At 45.7% G+C, this 16,515-nt stretch overlaps 1 protein-coding gene across 1 annotated transcript in view; it reads left to right on the plus strand.

Annotated features, from left to right (window-relative positions):
• The window catches only part of LOC137438313 (SH3 and multiple ankyrin repeat domains protein 2-like), a 240,678-nt gene that overhangs the window by 9,361 nt on the left and 214,802 nt on the right, over window positions 1-16,515 (plus strand). The gene's annotated exons all lie outside the window — the stretch shown is intronic.

Below are 16,515 nucleotides of genomic sequence, written 5' to 3' on the forward strand. Positions count from 1 at the left end.
CTTGAGCTGAAAGTAGCAGATTTTCATTACTATGACTTGTTATCTCCCCAAACCCCGGTTACGGTACTCCTCAGAGTCTCGAGAGGGAACGCTGCAGAAAGATGTTATTTTGAGTGTTCTAATAAACCATGGTAAAACCACACCAATGCAATTGTAGAACAAAACAAGCAATTGTATTAAGACCTCTCACATACACAATAATAACACTTAAAGAAAGTACCATGAAAATATAACTTGCATCAAATGAATAATACATATGATGGTACCATCATTCCTCAATGCTCTCAAGCAATATACTCACGATACGCCAAACGTGAGTGCAATGTAACATTCCCCAAAGTCCGTGCACAAATCCCCACGCGGTGTGAAGTCGAAGTCATTCAGAACGGCAAGAACAGGCAGGTATCGGTGCGGAGGTGGGTGGTCGGGCAGCTGGCGACACGGGGTAACGATCCCCCAAAACGTGAGCGCAATCCACGCCCCCCCCCCCGCCGCCCCCCGCCCCACCCCGTCTTCCAAAGGTTAAGCCGATATGGAAACCAACGGCGCTCCACACAATGATGTCGATATGGGAATCCCAATGACAAAACACGAAGCACCAGGCGGACAGCCTCTTCGAGGACAAAATGGCAGATCGGTCTGTAATGGAGGCTCTTGCTTTCCCGCCAAAAATAACACGCTTGGTAATAAAACCTGAGACGCAGGTTTAAATGCAATCGCAATATAGGACGATGTCGCTGGCAATCCCTTTCACGGGAAGCCTCAACTCATTCGCGACCAATATAAAAAAGTCCACTCGCAGCCTCGATGCGACTCACAGCTGTATCTCTCATGGCCGTCTCTTCGCCCTCCGATCCCCTCCTCTCTCCTCTTCCAGTTTCTTTGCCGCGTTTTCCTTTTTTCTTCACAAACATTTATTTTTACCTTTTACTAAAGTCATCTCCATTTCACACAGAAATCTTACCAACAATATTACCTGGAACTAAAAATCCTACAAGTATATAATAACAACAAAGGCGGAAGTGACTGATCCGTAACTCGATCCGCCTTCAAGGAAGAAAGTTTGAACACGGTGAAAACTTTCTTTCCATACAAAAAGTATCTTTAACAACCCAAAGTAATACTCACACCCATAAAACTACAAATCAAAACTATGGCTGATCAAATCCCGTAAGCAACAAAACTTCCAAACAACGCACAGGAATCCTCAAGGTTAATTCACTCTGGAAAAAGCATCGGCAACTACATTGTCTCTGCCCTTTACTTGCCTAATTTCCAAGTTGAACTCTTGCAAAGACGAGCTCCGTCTCATCAACGTCTGATTTTTATTTTTCATTTTTTGAATGAAGATTAAGGGGTTGTGATCAGTGAAAACCTTTATAGGAAAGGTAGTTGTTTCCAGATACACCTCATAATGCTGAAGAGCTGGTAGGAGAGCAAGGGTCTCTTTTTTTTCCACAGTGGCGTAATTTTTCTGATGTCTTTCAAACTTCCTCGAATAGTAACACACCAGGTGATCAATGCCATCATCACTTTCCTGCAGTAGAACTGCTCCAGCCCCCACATCGCTTGCATCGATGGCCAACTTGAAAGGTTTTTGAAAATCCGGCGCTGCAAGGACAGGAGAGCTCATCAATATCGCTTGGACTTGGGCAAAGGCAGCCTGGCATTTGTCATCCCAAACAAACTTGGTCTCTTTTTTTCAGCAAATTCGTTAAAGGGGCTACCACGTCAGAAAAATTCATGCAGAACTGCCGGTACCAACCAGCCACACCCAAGAATCTCATTAGCTCCTTTTTCCCTTTTGGAATTTGGAAGCGATCAATGGCTTCTATCTTGGCTGTCATTGGTTGCACCTGACCCTGACCGACTACATGGCCGAGGAACACCACCTGTGCTTTTAGAAACTCACTCTTAGCTAAGTTAATGGTCAATCTTGCCTCGATCAATTTCTTGAAGAATGCATGAATTTGTTTAAGATGATCTTCCATTGTCATGGTGTGGATGATGTCATCATCCAGATAAGCCTCCACCCCCTCGAGGTCTGCAATAAGCTTATTAATTAGTCGTTGAAATGTAGCAGAATCGTTTTTCAACCCAAAGGGAAGAACCTTGTGCTGATACAACCCATTTTGTGTGACTAAGGCCGAAATTTATTTTGCCCGATCGGTAAGAGGACCCTTCAGCAAGTCAAATTTGCTTACAAATTTATCTGGGCCTATTCTATCAATACAGTCATCAATCCTCGGGATGGGATACGAGTCTGTCTTTGTCACTGCATTAACCCGTTTTAAAACCGTACAACAGCGAAACCTGCCATCGGGTTTTGGAACCGACACACATGGTGATCTCCATTCACTGCTGCTTGGTTCGATGATGTCGTTCTCCAACATATACTGAACCTCCTTCTGGAGATAATCCATCTCAACAGGGTTCATCCGGTAGGGCTGTTGTTTCATGGGAGTGGCCTCCCCCACATCAATATCATGACATACCAGATCGGTACGACCAGGTACATCTGTGAACAAATGTGCAAACTCAGAAATTAGATTGGATAATTGTCCTTGTTGTTTCCTCGTCAAATGACGAAATTTCTGGTCTAGGTTCCTTAACACTTCAGTGTTTGTCAATCTGGGGCAAGCCTGGTCATCATTGCTATCGATCCTCACACTGGTCTCAAACTCTGGATTATATTGCACACTGACTACAGGTGAGACAGGAGCCATTTTTTCCACAGGCTTCCTCTCATAATATTTCTTAAGTCTGTTCACGTGACACAGCTGCCGCTTTTTCCGTCGGTCGGGAGTTGTCACCACATGATCCGTTTCATTGACCCTCCTTTCATGTTTCACTAGCACTCGGTTTCACTAGCATAATGACCCGGCTGAATGGTTCTTCAAAAGCTGGAATCGGTTTTAAAAGTGCTGAAGGGGTTTTCTGATCGGCATGTTTCACTGAGAGAAACACTAGCACTCGGTCCTCAGGACTGAAATTTCTTATCTGAGAAGTCTTGTCATGTCTCACTTTCATTTTGTCCTGTGCTGCCTTCAAGCTGCCTGTGGCTAACCCCCGCTCTAGCAGGGAAAATGGCCTTAAAATGCATGTTGTGTTGTTGTTGTTGCCTTCAGGTTTCCTCGCTACTTCACGGGCCTTAGCCAATCTGTGCCTAACAGTTGTCACACCCTCTAACACAGTTGACTGCGACTCCTCCTGTAGCCACTGTTCCTTCACCAGTTTCAAAGGTCCTCAAACTGTGTGTCCAAACACAAGTTCAAAAGGACTGAATCCCAATGACGACTGAACAGACTCCCTCATAGCAAACAGTAATAAGGGTATTCCCTCGTCCCAATCCTTGTCAAGCAGTAAGTTCTGGTCATATTCTTTAATGTCTGGTGAAACCTTTCCAAGGCCCCTTGGCTCTCGTGATGGTATGTACTTGACCTCACTTGCTTCACTCCCAACAGGTGTACCACTTGCTGAAAAAGCTTTGACATGAAGTTGGAACCCTGATCAGACTGGATGACTTCGGTAGGCCAACCAGGGTGAAAAATTTAATTACTTGCCTTCGCAATAACTGTCGCAGTAATTTTCCTAGGAGGCACCGCTTCTGGGAACTTAGTGGAAGCACACATGATGGTCAGCATATACTGATGTCCAGCCTTAGTTTTAGGTAAAGGACCTATGTCATGGGTTTGAATCCCTTTCCCAGGAATAAGCAGCCTGTTAAACTCGGTGTACAAGAGGTTTATTATAGATAAGAATACATGCATAGCAGACGTTGGCGTCCACAGCCGGCCCCAACATCTTAGCCTGCCACAACCCGTAGTCGGCTTGATAAACTTTCCTCTAGGACGAAGGAACTGAAGGACACAGACTGCTGCCTCAAAGAGAAATTGTACAACGTTGACAAGGCAGGATAAGTCTCATTTGGAAAGAATGCTTTGCCAAGGTCAATCATGGGATATTTGTGTCAACAGTTTTTCAAAGTCCGACAACCAGACGCCAGAGAATTTAGTCACAGGGCTTTTCAACCTGAAACACTGCTGCCCTACTCAGGATGGGGATTTAATGAAATCCCCTTCACCTACACAGTCAATAATCATCCGGCTGAATGGTTCTTCAAAAGCTGGAATCGGTTTTAAAGGCACTGAAGGGGTTTTCTGATGAGGTTTGCCCACCGGCTGACAAGAATGACAAGATTTACAGAACTCCGCCACATCACGTCGCAATCCTGGCCAGAAAAAAATGTGCCAGAATTCTTTCACACGTCTTGTTCACTCCAAGTTGCCTGGCCAAAGGTGTCTCATGCGCCAAACTCAATATCTCCTCCCGGTACAGTTGTGGCACCACAATTTGGTAATGGACTTTCCACTTGTCATTCGCTAGTACCTCCGGTGGTCTCCATTTTCTCACAAGTATTGTCGCGTGAATCCCTCTGTTAGTACTGTAGGATCGCGGATGACCGAACAGGCTTTAACTGAGGCGACGATCAATTACGGATTTGACGATAAAAGCACGTGAGGAAGAAGGAAGAGGAAGAAGCGGCAAGCGCTTACCTGATGCGATCTCACCGGCAGCACCGATCCTGCAGGGAATGAACTCAAAATGGACACAAGATTTTGAATGAAAGAGAAAATAATACAAGGGTTTATTTAATAAATATCGGGACAGGAAAATAATGCGCCGGTAAATAAATGTCCGAATCAGGACTTCCCCACACCAGACTTAGCAACAGGACAAAGGAGGAATCAATAAATAAAAGAATTGTCGTGTTGTGCGCGTCTGGGTGTGAGTTTATCTGTCTGTAGTGGTGTGTCCGTCGTCCAACGCGGCTCCGTCCGCCTCGCCCACGCTCTGCTAGGCCCCAAGCCACCCGCTCGCCCCGGCCTCGTCTGCTCAGCGGCACGCCTCGCTCGCCACTCGTCGGTCGCACGCAAGGTCCCGTCTGCTCATAGCACCACGCCTCCCTCCAAGCACTGAGCACCGCTCCAAGCACCAAGCAAGAACACCACGAAGACTCAGGGAAGACGCCAACGACCACCAGGGAAGAACGCAGGGAAGAAGACTGAACGACCACTCAGGGAGAACCAGGTAAGAACGCAGGGAACCAGCACCAGGGAAGCCGATGACCGAACACACCAAAGCACCCACGCAGAACCCTGAACGAAGAGCTGAAAATGCCCGCGAACCACTCGTTTTGTCTCCCGTGGTGTGACGTCAGTTCTGTCGCGTTCCAATCAGTCCCTCCCTTCTTTGTGACCTTTTCGTGCCTTCCCACATCACCCCCACTCTTCCTCTAATCAACAACCTCCTTCTAAGTCGTGATTTGGCGCCTTCCGCCCTGATTGGCCGTATGTTCGCGCCTTTCGCACTGATTGGCCGAGGTGTCCACAGTCGGTGGCCAATCAATGCGCCGCTTCCTTCCACCAACCAATCACACGTTCCCTGGGCATGGCTATAGCCTGCCTTGCACGATGTTTGACGCCCATGCCGGCGTTGTATGCGGCCGCTTCCTGCTTGTCTTTCCTGTAAGTCTTTTTGTAAGGGAGGGGATTCAAATTAATGTGTGCACTAAGGGACCTATCTAAGTGTCTATATGAGTGCGTTGCCATAATGGACACTGGGTTGGCGACAGAGGGGACGACAAACGATGGAATTTTACCCATAACCCCTCCCCCCCCCCCCCCCCCCCCCGACATAACAGTATTTCCCCTTTCATGAAGTAACCTTCATAGCCTCTTCCTCTGTAATGGCTTTACCAACCAGACTCTGGAGTTCAGAATCTCTGTGTTGCTCTACTACAAGTCTCTTTCGTACAAGTACCGTTTGTTCAGCCTTGTTCCCAGATGTCTCCGACGGACACTCAATTTTATCCTTTGGTCCAGAGGAAACCTTATCATTAGGTTCCTTGGTGTCACTCCCCTTCCTTCTTTTCTCCCAGACCTTTCCTCCAATATCTCTATGGAACCCAAATCCACATCACCTTCCTTCTCATTCTCTTCAGAGCGCTTCCTACCCAAAGCACGAGTCACTGCACATGATGGAAAGATATCTGGAATCTCCTGCTGTAACTGTGCTGTGTTATTTTCCATACTGGGCTTTTCAACCAACATTGGATTACCTGAAACACGACCACCATCCAAATCGTTCCCGATAATAAAATAAATTCCCTCCACAGGAAGAGTGGCTTGTAAACCTATGGTGACCGGTCCTGACACCAACTCTTTAAATGGATCACATGAAGAGGAGCTTTAACTAAGCCACCAACCCCCTGTAAGAGGACCCTAACCCCAGTTGCAGTTTTTTCAGACTGGCAAAATGCCCTCGAGCATCAAAGATTGATGGGCTCCTGTGTCCCTCAATACCCTAACAGGTCTCTGATTGGTGAAATCTCCATCCAGTGACCCCTCAGAAATGAAAGGTTTGTAACCCTCTTGGACAAGATCGTTCTCTGATGCAGTAAGTTTGGCACGGGGACCTTCACAAGTCACTGTCCTCCAAGGACGATTTCTTGCACTGGCCAACACATTCGTAGTTGAACTAGCCTGACTCGGATCCTGATTTCTCTTTTTCAGGGCATAACATTGGGACAGCAAATGCCCAGGGTCCTTACCAGGCTTATATGCTCTCTACTGAGTGCCGTTCTCATTGAGAATCTGTGTTGATGCAATAATTTATGAACCACTGAAGAATTTTCAACCATGCTTAACATGTCTGGACTGTAATGCAAAGTAGTCTAGGGACTAAGGGAGATATGAGGCTAAGTTTGTGCAAATCAGTCTAAAAGCACCAAATTTGGCCCAGATGTAGCTCAGGGCATGCTCTAATGATTTAGCGAGAGCGCCCGAGCCGGCGACCCCTGGGGTCACCATGGCGGCCAAATCCAATATGGCCACCGCCCGATCAAGGTTTCGGCTATAACTTTTGATCCAGATGAGCTACAAATACAAACGTGGTGTCTATTTTATGTTTTTTGACCATTAGAAACATGTTGGAATGCTTATCTTTACGATTGGGCGTGTCTGGACCCCTAATTTGCATATTTCCACGATGGCGACTACCCGAAAATGAGTTTTACCATAACTTGTGACTTTTGTAGCCACAGCGAGGAGGATGGCGCAGGCTTTACTGGCATCTGCAAGATGGGTCCATTAAGGTTCCCAAGTCTTGGTCGTGGAGTCCCAGTACCAGCCCAATTTACTGAACTCTGGGATATTTTGCTGGATGGAGGTTGCCTGATTCCAGTAGAAGCTGGCCTGCAGCAGTGCCCTTTTGACATGCTGAATCAGTGCAGCTTGGGTGGGAGGCAGGTTCTCGAGGGACTTGGTACCGTTTGAGAAAAGCCGATGTCTGGCTTCATCTACTCGGCTGGAGCCACAGCTCTTGCTGTACATGATGACGACCATACGCTCCAGTCTTTGGACATGGACATCTGAGTTGATCTGTTCAGGCTCCAAGGTGAGAGCGACCAGGGTTTCTGTGAGATCCGGTGTTGCCTCCCAAGCTGCCCATGCACTCCTTTTCCCATGGCCCAGAAAGGCTGATGTAGTGTCGCATCCTGTTAACAAGTGGAAGAGAGGTAAAGCCAGTGACTTTTGGGGACCAAGAGCATTGCGGATCTCGTGTACATGAATGTGTCCCGGTAGTTCTTTCCGCATGTGAAGCCGATCCAGAGCTCTGTGAGGCCTAATGTGTCGAAGAAGCGGATTGCAAGTAATACAACATCGCTGTCGACTGTACGGACAAATGCCTTTTTATGGCCATTGGCCCCAGCATGTGCCAAGTGCAGAATCATTCTCGTGTGTGCTCCAGGATGGTTACAAGGCTGAAGCGCAGATATGTCATATTCAGGTCTGTTGGAGAGTACAACATCCTTCTTGGTAGAAAGGAGAAGTTTACTCTGCATGTCATGCTTGGTGAGCTCATCGCTGATAAGTCCAAATAGTTCTTTTTTGTTCTCTTCATTCTTCAGGAAGTCGCTGTTCCAGTTACGCTTTGGAATAGGAGTTCTGCCATCTCCTATTTTAGTTCTTGACCCCGTTCCTCAGCGTTGGTGAGTTTGTGCTTTGAGGTTCTCCTCTGGATACGTATCGAACACGATGTCCAAGCGCTCGACAGATTCACGGCTCATGTGTGACCTCACAAACCCAGCAATATTGGTGTTTACATAGTCCTGGAATGTTTTTGCAGTAATTGGCCGGACTATTTAGACCATTACTGCTCCATCGAGAACAACTACAGTGGCATCCCTGGCTGCTGCTACATGGGTTTTTGCCTCATTCACGCATTCAAGAACGTCTGCCTTTTTGCCGCTGCGTAAAAGCCCTTGGTTGGAAATGCTGGGTGGCTCCCTCTGATTTTCAAGCCTGAAGAATTCTGCCATGTCTGCATCGGGTCGGGATTGAAGGGAAAGGAATAGTTGGGTGACGAGAGTCATGTTTTGCTTGTGAACGCCATTCTTCTTTTTGTGTTTGGCTTTTGGGTCAGGTCGATTGGCAAACGTCAAGGTATTTGTCCGTGGGATCGTATCTGAAATGGGCTTGGTGACCTTGTCAAGTCGCTGCTCCACGTAAGCTGAATGTAGGGCCATACCAACTTCGTGAACACTTGCGAGCGATCCAGCTACTTCTATTTCCATAACGTCTTGTGTGTCGAGTGCTATGAGGTCGTGATTCGCTGATAGAAAGGGATTTCCGTGGGTTCCCATAACCTTGGTGAAGGATTTGACATCTTTCCTGAACTTGACCTGCAAGCTATGTGCCTCTTCATGATGAGATGTTGACGATGATGAGCTGCTGTTATACACAGCTTCGAACTCTTGCACCAACCTGGTGAAGTCAGGCCCTGCAAGCATGAAGAGTGTGAGGGCTTCAGGGCTTTCATAGAGTCCAGCTGCTCCACCACAGCACTGCAGGATTTTGTTCGATTGCTCATGGGATTGATCTTTTGCAATCAAGCTGAACTTACGTTCTGACCGCTGCACTACGAAATTCCCCTTCAACAACTCTTCATAAATGGTAGTTTTGGACATGACATCAAATGAAATAGAAATAGTAGTACATGAAATATAGTAGACATGAAATATAATATATATAGTAGACAGTAGTATAGTAGTAATAAATATAGCAGACATGAAAAATAGGAGACATGAAATAGTAGTTGTAGACAGAAGTAAAACGAGAGGGCCTACCCTTATTTTCAGGATGTCCCCTATCAATTGAAATGACACGAATGCATTATTATGAGCAAAGGGAGAGCAATGCCATCTTCATTGTGTCTTTAATGACTATTATGAGAATATGACTTCTCAAAAAAGTGGTTCTGATGACTTACGTGAGGCAGGAAAGAGTAGTTGTATACGTTGTCATTGTCCATCTTCATGACTTGTACACAAGTACTACTGTAAACAGCTGGATTTAACGGGTTTGTAATGCTCAAAAAGCATAAAATAGACACCAAGTTTGCCAAATGAGTCACAAGTTATGGTAAAACTCATTTTCGGGTAGTCACCATCTTGGAAATATGCAAATTAGGGGTCCAGACACACCCAATCGTAAAGATAAGCATTCCAACTTGTTTCTAATGGTCAAAAAACATAAAATAGACACCACGTTTGTATTTGTAGCTCATCTGGATCAAAAGTTATAGCCGAAACCTTGATCGGGCGGTGGCCATATTGGATTTGGCCGTATTGGATTTGGCATATCGGGCGCTCTCGCTAAATCATCGGAGCATGCCCTGAGCTACATCTGGGCCAAATTTGGTGCTTTTAGACTGATTTGCACGAAAATATCCCTGAGGCCCTCGACTAAAGGTAAAGGCATGAGATTTGGATTCAATAGGTCGCAGGTCAAAGGGAAAATGCCCTTCAATTGAAATTCATTTTGTAATCTCAATAACTTGCACAATCTATGCATGGTTACTCAAACTAAATTTATATATTTTCCTTGATGGGTCAAGCACAACAGGGTGAATCTTGTGCTTGACTCGTTGAAAATAATATTGAAAATATATTTTTTATGCCTCTGCTGACGAAGTCGCTGAGACATTATGTGTTTGGGTTGTCCGTCCATCTGTACGTCTTCAATAGGCTTTCGTTCCCACGATAACTTGAGAACGACTGAAGGGATTTAAATCAAACTTGGATCAAGTATGCATGATGATGTAAAGATGAACTGATTTGATTTTGGGGGTCACGAGGTCAAAATTCCCATTCGGTAAAAATCCTGTTACTGTGATAACTTGTGAACAGTGATGGGCTTTTTTTTACCAAAGGTGGGACAAGTATGTATTAAGTTGCAAATATGAACTGGCTTGATTTTGGGGTCAAGAGGTCAAAGGTCAGAGTTTGGAATAGGTCTTTGTCATGCGATAACTTAAGAACTACTGAAGGGAACCATGTCAAACTTGGTGCTAGTATGTAAAGATAATGATGTAAAGATAAATGGATTACATTATCGGGTGAAGAGGTTAAAGGTCAGAGGTCCCATAAGATAAAAATTCTGTTACTGCGCTAACTTATGAACCAGTAATGGGATTTTGACCAAATTTGTATCAATATACAGTCTCGTGAAAAAGTAAGTACACCCAAGTAAAGTTTTGACTTTTTCAACATATTTCAACATACAGCTATTTGATCTTCATTTCAACAATATAAAGGTGATAAAATATAACAAATATCATGAAACATTTACATTTTGTAGTCCATTGTATAATTTAAATAAACATAAATGCAAATTTCGCATGTGGAAAAAGTAAGTACACCCCTACATTTATCACTACTTCAAATACTTAAAATTAGAATCAGGTGCACCAGCTCAGGTGCAAATGTGTAGAACATCGTCAGAGAGGATCTTGGAGGAACCTGTCTTATTTAAACCTCAGACATTTAGTTTGGTTTGCTCTTTGTTGTTGAAGTGTGTGGCGTCGCCATGCCGAGATCAAAAGAGCTCTCTGAGGCCTTCAGAAAGAAGGCTATAGATGCCTACGAGTCTGGGAAGGGATTTAAAAAGATCTCCAAACAATTTGAAATCGATCATTCGACTGTCCAGAAGATCATCTACAAGTGGAGAAGATTCCAAACAACTGCCGACCTGTTCAGCCCAGGCCGCCCAGCAAGTTCAGCCCGAGAGCAGACCGCAAGATGCTGAAATAAGTCTCTAAGAGCCCCAGAATGTCATTACGGGACCTACAGGTAGCTCTTGCCACTGTTGATGTCAAAGTGCACGAGTCTACCATGAGAAAGAGGCTGCACAAATTTGATCTACATGGGAGGTGTGCCAGGAGGAAACCGTTGCTGTCCAGAAAGAACATCAGGGCAAGACTAAAGTTTGCCAATGAACACCTCGGCAAAGACCAGCACTTCTGGAACAATGTGCTCTGGACAGATGAGTCAAAGGTAGAGCTATTTGGCCACAGTACCAGAAGACATGTTTGGCGAAAACCAAAGACAGCATTTGACCACAAGAACCTGATACCAACTGTAAAGCATGGTGGTGGAAATATTATGGTTTGGGGCAGCTTTGCTGCATCAGGGCCTGGGCAGCTCACCATCATATAATCCACTATGAATTCTTCATTGTACCAGAGGGTGCATGAGGATAATGTGAGGCCATCTGTCGGAAAGTTGAAGCTCAACCGAAGGTGGACCTTGCAACATGACAATGACCCTAAACATACCAGTAAATCCACCAAGGAATGGCTGAAAAGAAAGAAATGGAGGGTTCTGGAATGGCCAAATCAAAGCCCGGATCTAAATCCCATCGAGATGTTGTGGGGGGATTTGAAACGAGCTGTGCATGCAAGAAACCCCTCAAACATCGCACAGCTGAAATAATTCTGCACGGAGGAGTGGGCAAAAATGTATCCCAGTCGATGTCAGAGACTGGTAGACAGTTATAAGAAACGCCTACTTGAGGTTGTTTCTGCCAAAGGGGGCAATACCACCTATTGGAGCCAAGGGTGTACTTACTTTTTCCACATGTTATATTTCTTTGAAATTTGCATTTACGCTTATTTAAATTATACAATGGAATACAAAATGTAAATGTTTCATGATATTTGTTATATTATATCACCTTTATATATCAATATTGTTGAAATGAAAATCAAATAGCTGTGTTGAAATATGTCGAAAAAGTCAAAGCTTTACATGGGGTGTACTTACTTTTTAACGTGACTGTATATAGTAATGAAAGGATGAACAAATTAGATTTTTGCCATCAAAGGTCAGAGGTTATGCCAGGTAAAATTTTGATACGTCAGAACAGCTGATGGGATATATATCAAACTTGTTACAAGCATGTATAATGATGTAATAATGAGGGGGGAGGCATATCGGTCGATGTAGCGACGTCGAAGAGTACCATTCTAGTTATATTTGGTTCATTAGGATCCTTTAATATCGATGCTGGTGTGTGACTCTCTTGAACATTTTATCACAATTTGCCCACACTGGGTATCAATGGACAATTGTGTTGTCACATTTATGCGGTAGGTGTGTATGGTTAGAATTTGAGTCCTTACCACTGTTTATCTTCATGTAGTTTATATGACTTTTGAACATCCAATAAGGACACATGCGAGGGATAACTGTTTGGCATACGGCTCCTGCGAGAGACAGGCCCAGTACAACTTCAGACTGGAGAGGTTAACGATGTCCTGTCATGTCTGTCTCTTGGCGAATTGGGCTCAGGCTGGGTAAGAGAGGCTCCAAGTGTTTTTTGTTTGTTTTTTTGTATACATAATCGAGGCTCGTGAAAGAGCTAACATTTATCACACAAACAAATCAAACAGACAAACAAACAAAGTGTACAAGAAGGGGAGCGGTAGACAAGATGGGGAGAGAAGGGGAAGCATATAAACACAACATTTGTGAGGGACATCGGGAATGTGAGAGAGGGAGAGGGCTTGGGGGGAGGTGGCGTGGGGTTGGGAGAAGTATAAACACAAGGACACCAAGGACTTCCAGGAAAGAAGTTGGTATTTCAAAAAAGAGGATATGGGGTGAAATTAGCGGGGGTAGAACAGATCAAGGTTTTGGATGGGGGAAGATAAGAGATGGTGGTGAACAGCTGTTTTAAAGACCTGGAGGGAGGAGTGGGATTGAAGGGAGTGGGGGAGTTTGTTCCAGAGGCGGGAGAAAAGAGGAATGAAAGAGTGAAGGTGAGAAGAGAGTCTTGATTTTGGCAGTTTAACCATAAGAGGGTTGCAGGCAGATCTTGTGTGACCTTTAGGAATATTTGGGGGACAGAGCCCAGAGAGAGCTGGAGGAGCAAGGCCGGAGAGGAGTCGGTCGAAGACAGAAAGACCACCAACCTGCCTGCGGTGAGTAAGTGAAAGGCCCTCGGAGGTAGCTTCATCACGGGAGATTCCAATGATTCTGAACGCTTTGGTTTCAACAGCGTGAAGACGAGCTAGGTGTGAGGCAGGAGCACCAGCCCAGAGGGGGAGAGCAGTATTCCATTGAGCTGCGGATGAAAGCCTTGTATGTGGTGAGGAGCTCAGGTGTGCCAAGGAAGGACTTCGCACGACGGAGGATGCCCAGTCGGCGACTGGCTTTGGAGGCCAGATTTGAAATGTGGTTTTCCCAGGAAAGATCATGGCAGATAGTGAGACCCAAAAGCTTGAGTGACAGAACTTCTTGGAGAGGATTATTCAGAAAGTGGATGGGAGGGTTGTCCAGTCGGTCTTTTCGGAGAGACATCGTAAGAGAGTGGGATTTGTCAGGATTGAAAGACATGTTCCACTTGTTTGCCCAGTCAGTGATTTTGTCCAGGCCTGCAGAGAGTGAGGAGGCTTCAGACTGCCGATCTGAAGGATGAGGAATGGAGCGGCAGAGAGTGGAGTCATCAGCAAAGAGATAGAGAGGATTTTCAAGAGAGTCGGAGAGATCATTGATACAACATGCATTTTAAAGGCCATTTTCCCTGCTAGAGCGGGGGTTAGCCTTGTGGTCCCCATGACAATCTTCTCCATTTTGCCCTATTTTCTGCATCTCTCCTTGTTAACCCCCTTGCCCGCATTTCTTCTTCCACCATCTTTAGCCAAGTCTTTCTCGGTCTTCCCCGTCTTCTACTTCCTTCTACATTCATTTCCATCACTCTTCTCAACCAGTCACTTTCATCCTTCCTCAACACATGACCAAACCATCTCAACCTGGTCCTCTTCACAGCATCAATCACAGGCTCATTGATGATCATTGATGGGAACTCCAGCCCATCATTGGACATCAATGGAGAGATCATTGATGAAGACCAGAAAAAGCACAGGGCCCAGAACACTGCCTTTGGGAACTCCAGCCTGAAAAGGAAGAGGAGATGAGAGAAACCCATTCAGGGCCACACGTTGACTATGACTAGAGAGGAAGTCCGCCAGCCATGCGTGGAGATTTCCATGGATACCAAAGGAGGAGAGTTTGGTGAGCAGAGCGGGGTGCCAGACCGTATCGCAGGCACGTGATATATCGAGGGAGACAGCTCTAATTTCCTGTTTGGCATTGAGGACCTCCATCCATTGTTGAGACAGCAGAAGCAGCATTTCCAGAGTAGAGTGACCTGGTCTGAAACCAAATTGATGATCAGAGATCAAGCCATTGGAGAAGAGGAAAGATTTCATATCCGAAGCAATGATGGATTCCATGACTTTGCTGATAATTGGGAGAAAGCTGATTGGTCTGTAGTTACTAGGATCTGTTTTTGCACCTTTTTTGTGTAAAGTGGTGATGTTGGCTGATTTCCAAGCAGATGGCAGTTGACCTTGAGCAAAAGAGAGGGTGAAGAGAACAGAGAGAGGGAGTGAAAGAGCGAAAGAACAGGATTTTAGGACCCATGGGCTGATGCCGTCAGGTCCAGTTGCAGAATCGGTGTCGAGGGTTGACCGAAACTTTTCCACCTTATCAGGAGGAAAGGACACAGAGTCCTTTCACACACACAGTGTTGCTCACTTCCATGGCATAGCATGCCGTTCTATGAATATCTTCTCGCACCTTTGGAAAGAGGATGAAGCACCGGCCTCTGGTGTCTCGCCAGAGAGAGAGTCAGGTTCTCCAGCATGGTCATCTTTGATTGGTAGTGAGATAGGTTGCTCGTCAATTTCCTGCGCTGACGGGCAGTGATGGCCCCCTTTGGTGCCGAATTGGCATGGTCCGATTGGACGAGATGCAGTCACTGTGCATGAGATTTGTTGGCACCCTGGGTGTGCTGATGTCGGCACTTTGGGGGTGGAGGCGGGGGTCTTACCAGAGCAGGGGATCGCCGTTCGTGAAGCAGTAAGAAGAGCACTTGGATCTCTTGCGCGGTTGAGCTCTTTGTCACTGGCGGCATTGGTAAGCTTGGCATCTCTTGTCTCATGTTTTTGTTACATTATTACCTCCGCCACCAAAGATGGATGGAGGTTATATTTTCACCAATGTCTGTTTGTGAAAAGGATATCTCAAAATGTTGGACAGATTCAGACGAAATTTGCTGGACAGGTTTGGAGTGTGACAAGGATGAATGAATTCGATTTTGGTGCACATCCGAATATGGATCCATACAACAACAACACAACATGCATTTTAAGGCCATTTTCCCTGCTAGCGCGGGGGTTAGCCTTGCGGTCCCCATGACAATCTTCTCCATTTTGCCCTATTTTCTGCATCTCTCCTTGTTAACACCCTTGCCCGCATTTCTTCTTCCACAATCTTTAGCCAAGTCTTTCTCGGTCTTCCCCGTCCTCTACTTCCTTCTACATTCATTTCCATCACTCTTCTCAACCAGTCACTTTCATCCTTCCTCAACACATGACCAAACCATCTCAACCTGTTCCTCTTCACAGCATCAATCACAGGCTCTATTCCCATCATCTTTCGCAATTCATCATTTGTCTTCCTCTCTCTCAACGATACTCCGCACATCCACCGAACCATTCGCATTTCCACCCTTTCCAGCCTTCGTTGCTGCTCGACATTCATGACCCATGTCTCGCTCCCATAAATCATAACACTTCTCACACATGCAGCATACACCTTTCCCTTCAGCTTCAACGACACTCCCCTCCTCATCAGCACGCCACTCAGTTCCTGAAACTTCTTCCATGCACATCTCACTCTAGCAACCGCTGCCGAGTCTGATCCACCTTCTCCATTCAGCATGTCTCCGAGGTAGCAAAATGTTTTCACACCTTCCAGCTTCACGCCGTCTCCAAGATCCAACTCAACATTTCCTCCATCTGCAGCTCCCTCTGTGCACACCTTACATTTGAATGTAGCTGCCACACTGGTTAATGACCCTCTCAGACCACTACATTTTTGATAAACCCACTCAGCGCACATTGTACATTGAATGGAGTTCACTCTGACACCCTTCCTGCACACAGCACATGGCCACTTCCCAGTTCTTTCCACCTCACCACATGCTTAACCACTTGCCGGCACCTTCGTCTTTCCTATATTCACCTTCAGACCTTTTGTCTCCATACATTCCTTCCTCTTGTTCATCTTTTCCTTCAGTCCATCCATACTTTCGCAATCAACAC

This window comes from Myxine glutinosa, chromosome 13 (assembly GCF_964187855.1).
Source record: "Myxine glutinosa chromosome 13, kmMyxGlut1.1, whole genome shotgun sequence".
NCBI lineage: Eukaryota > Metazoa > Chordata > Myxini > Myxiniformes > Myxinidae > Myxine > Myxine glutinosa.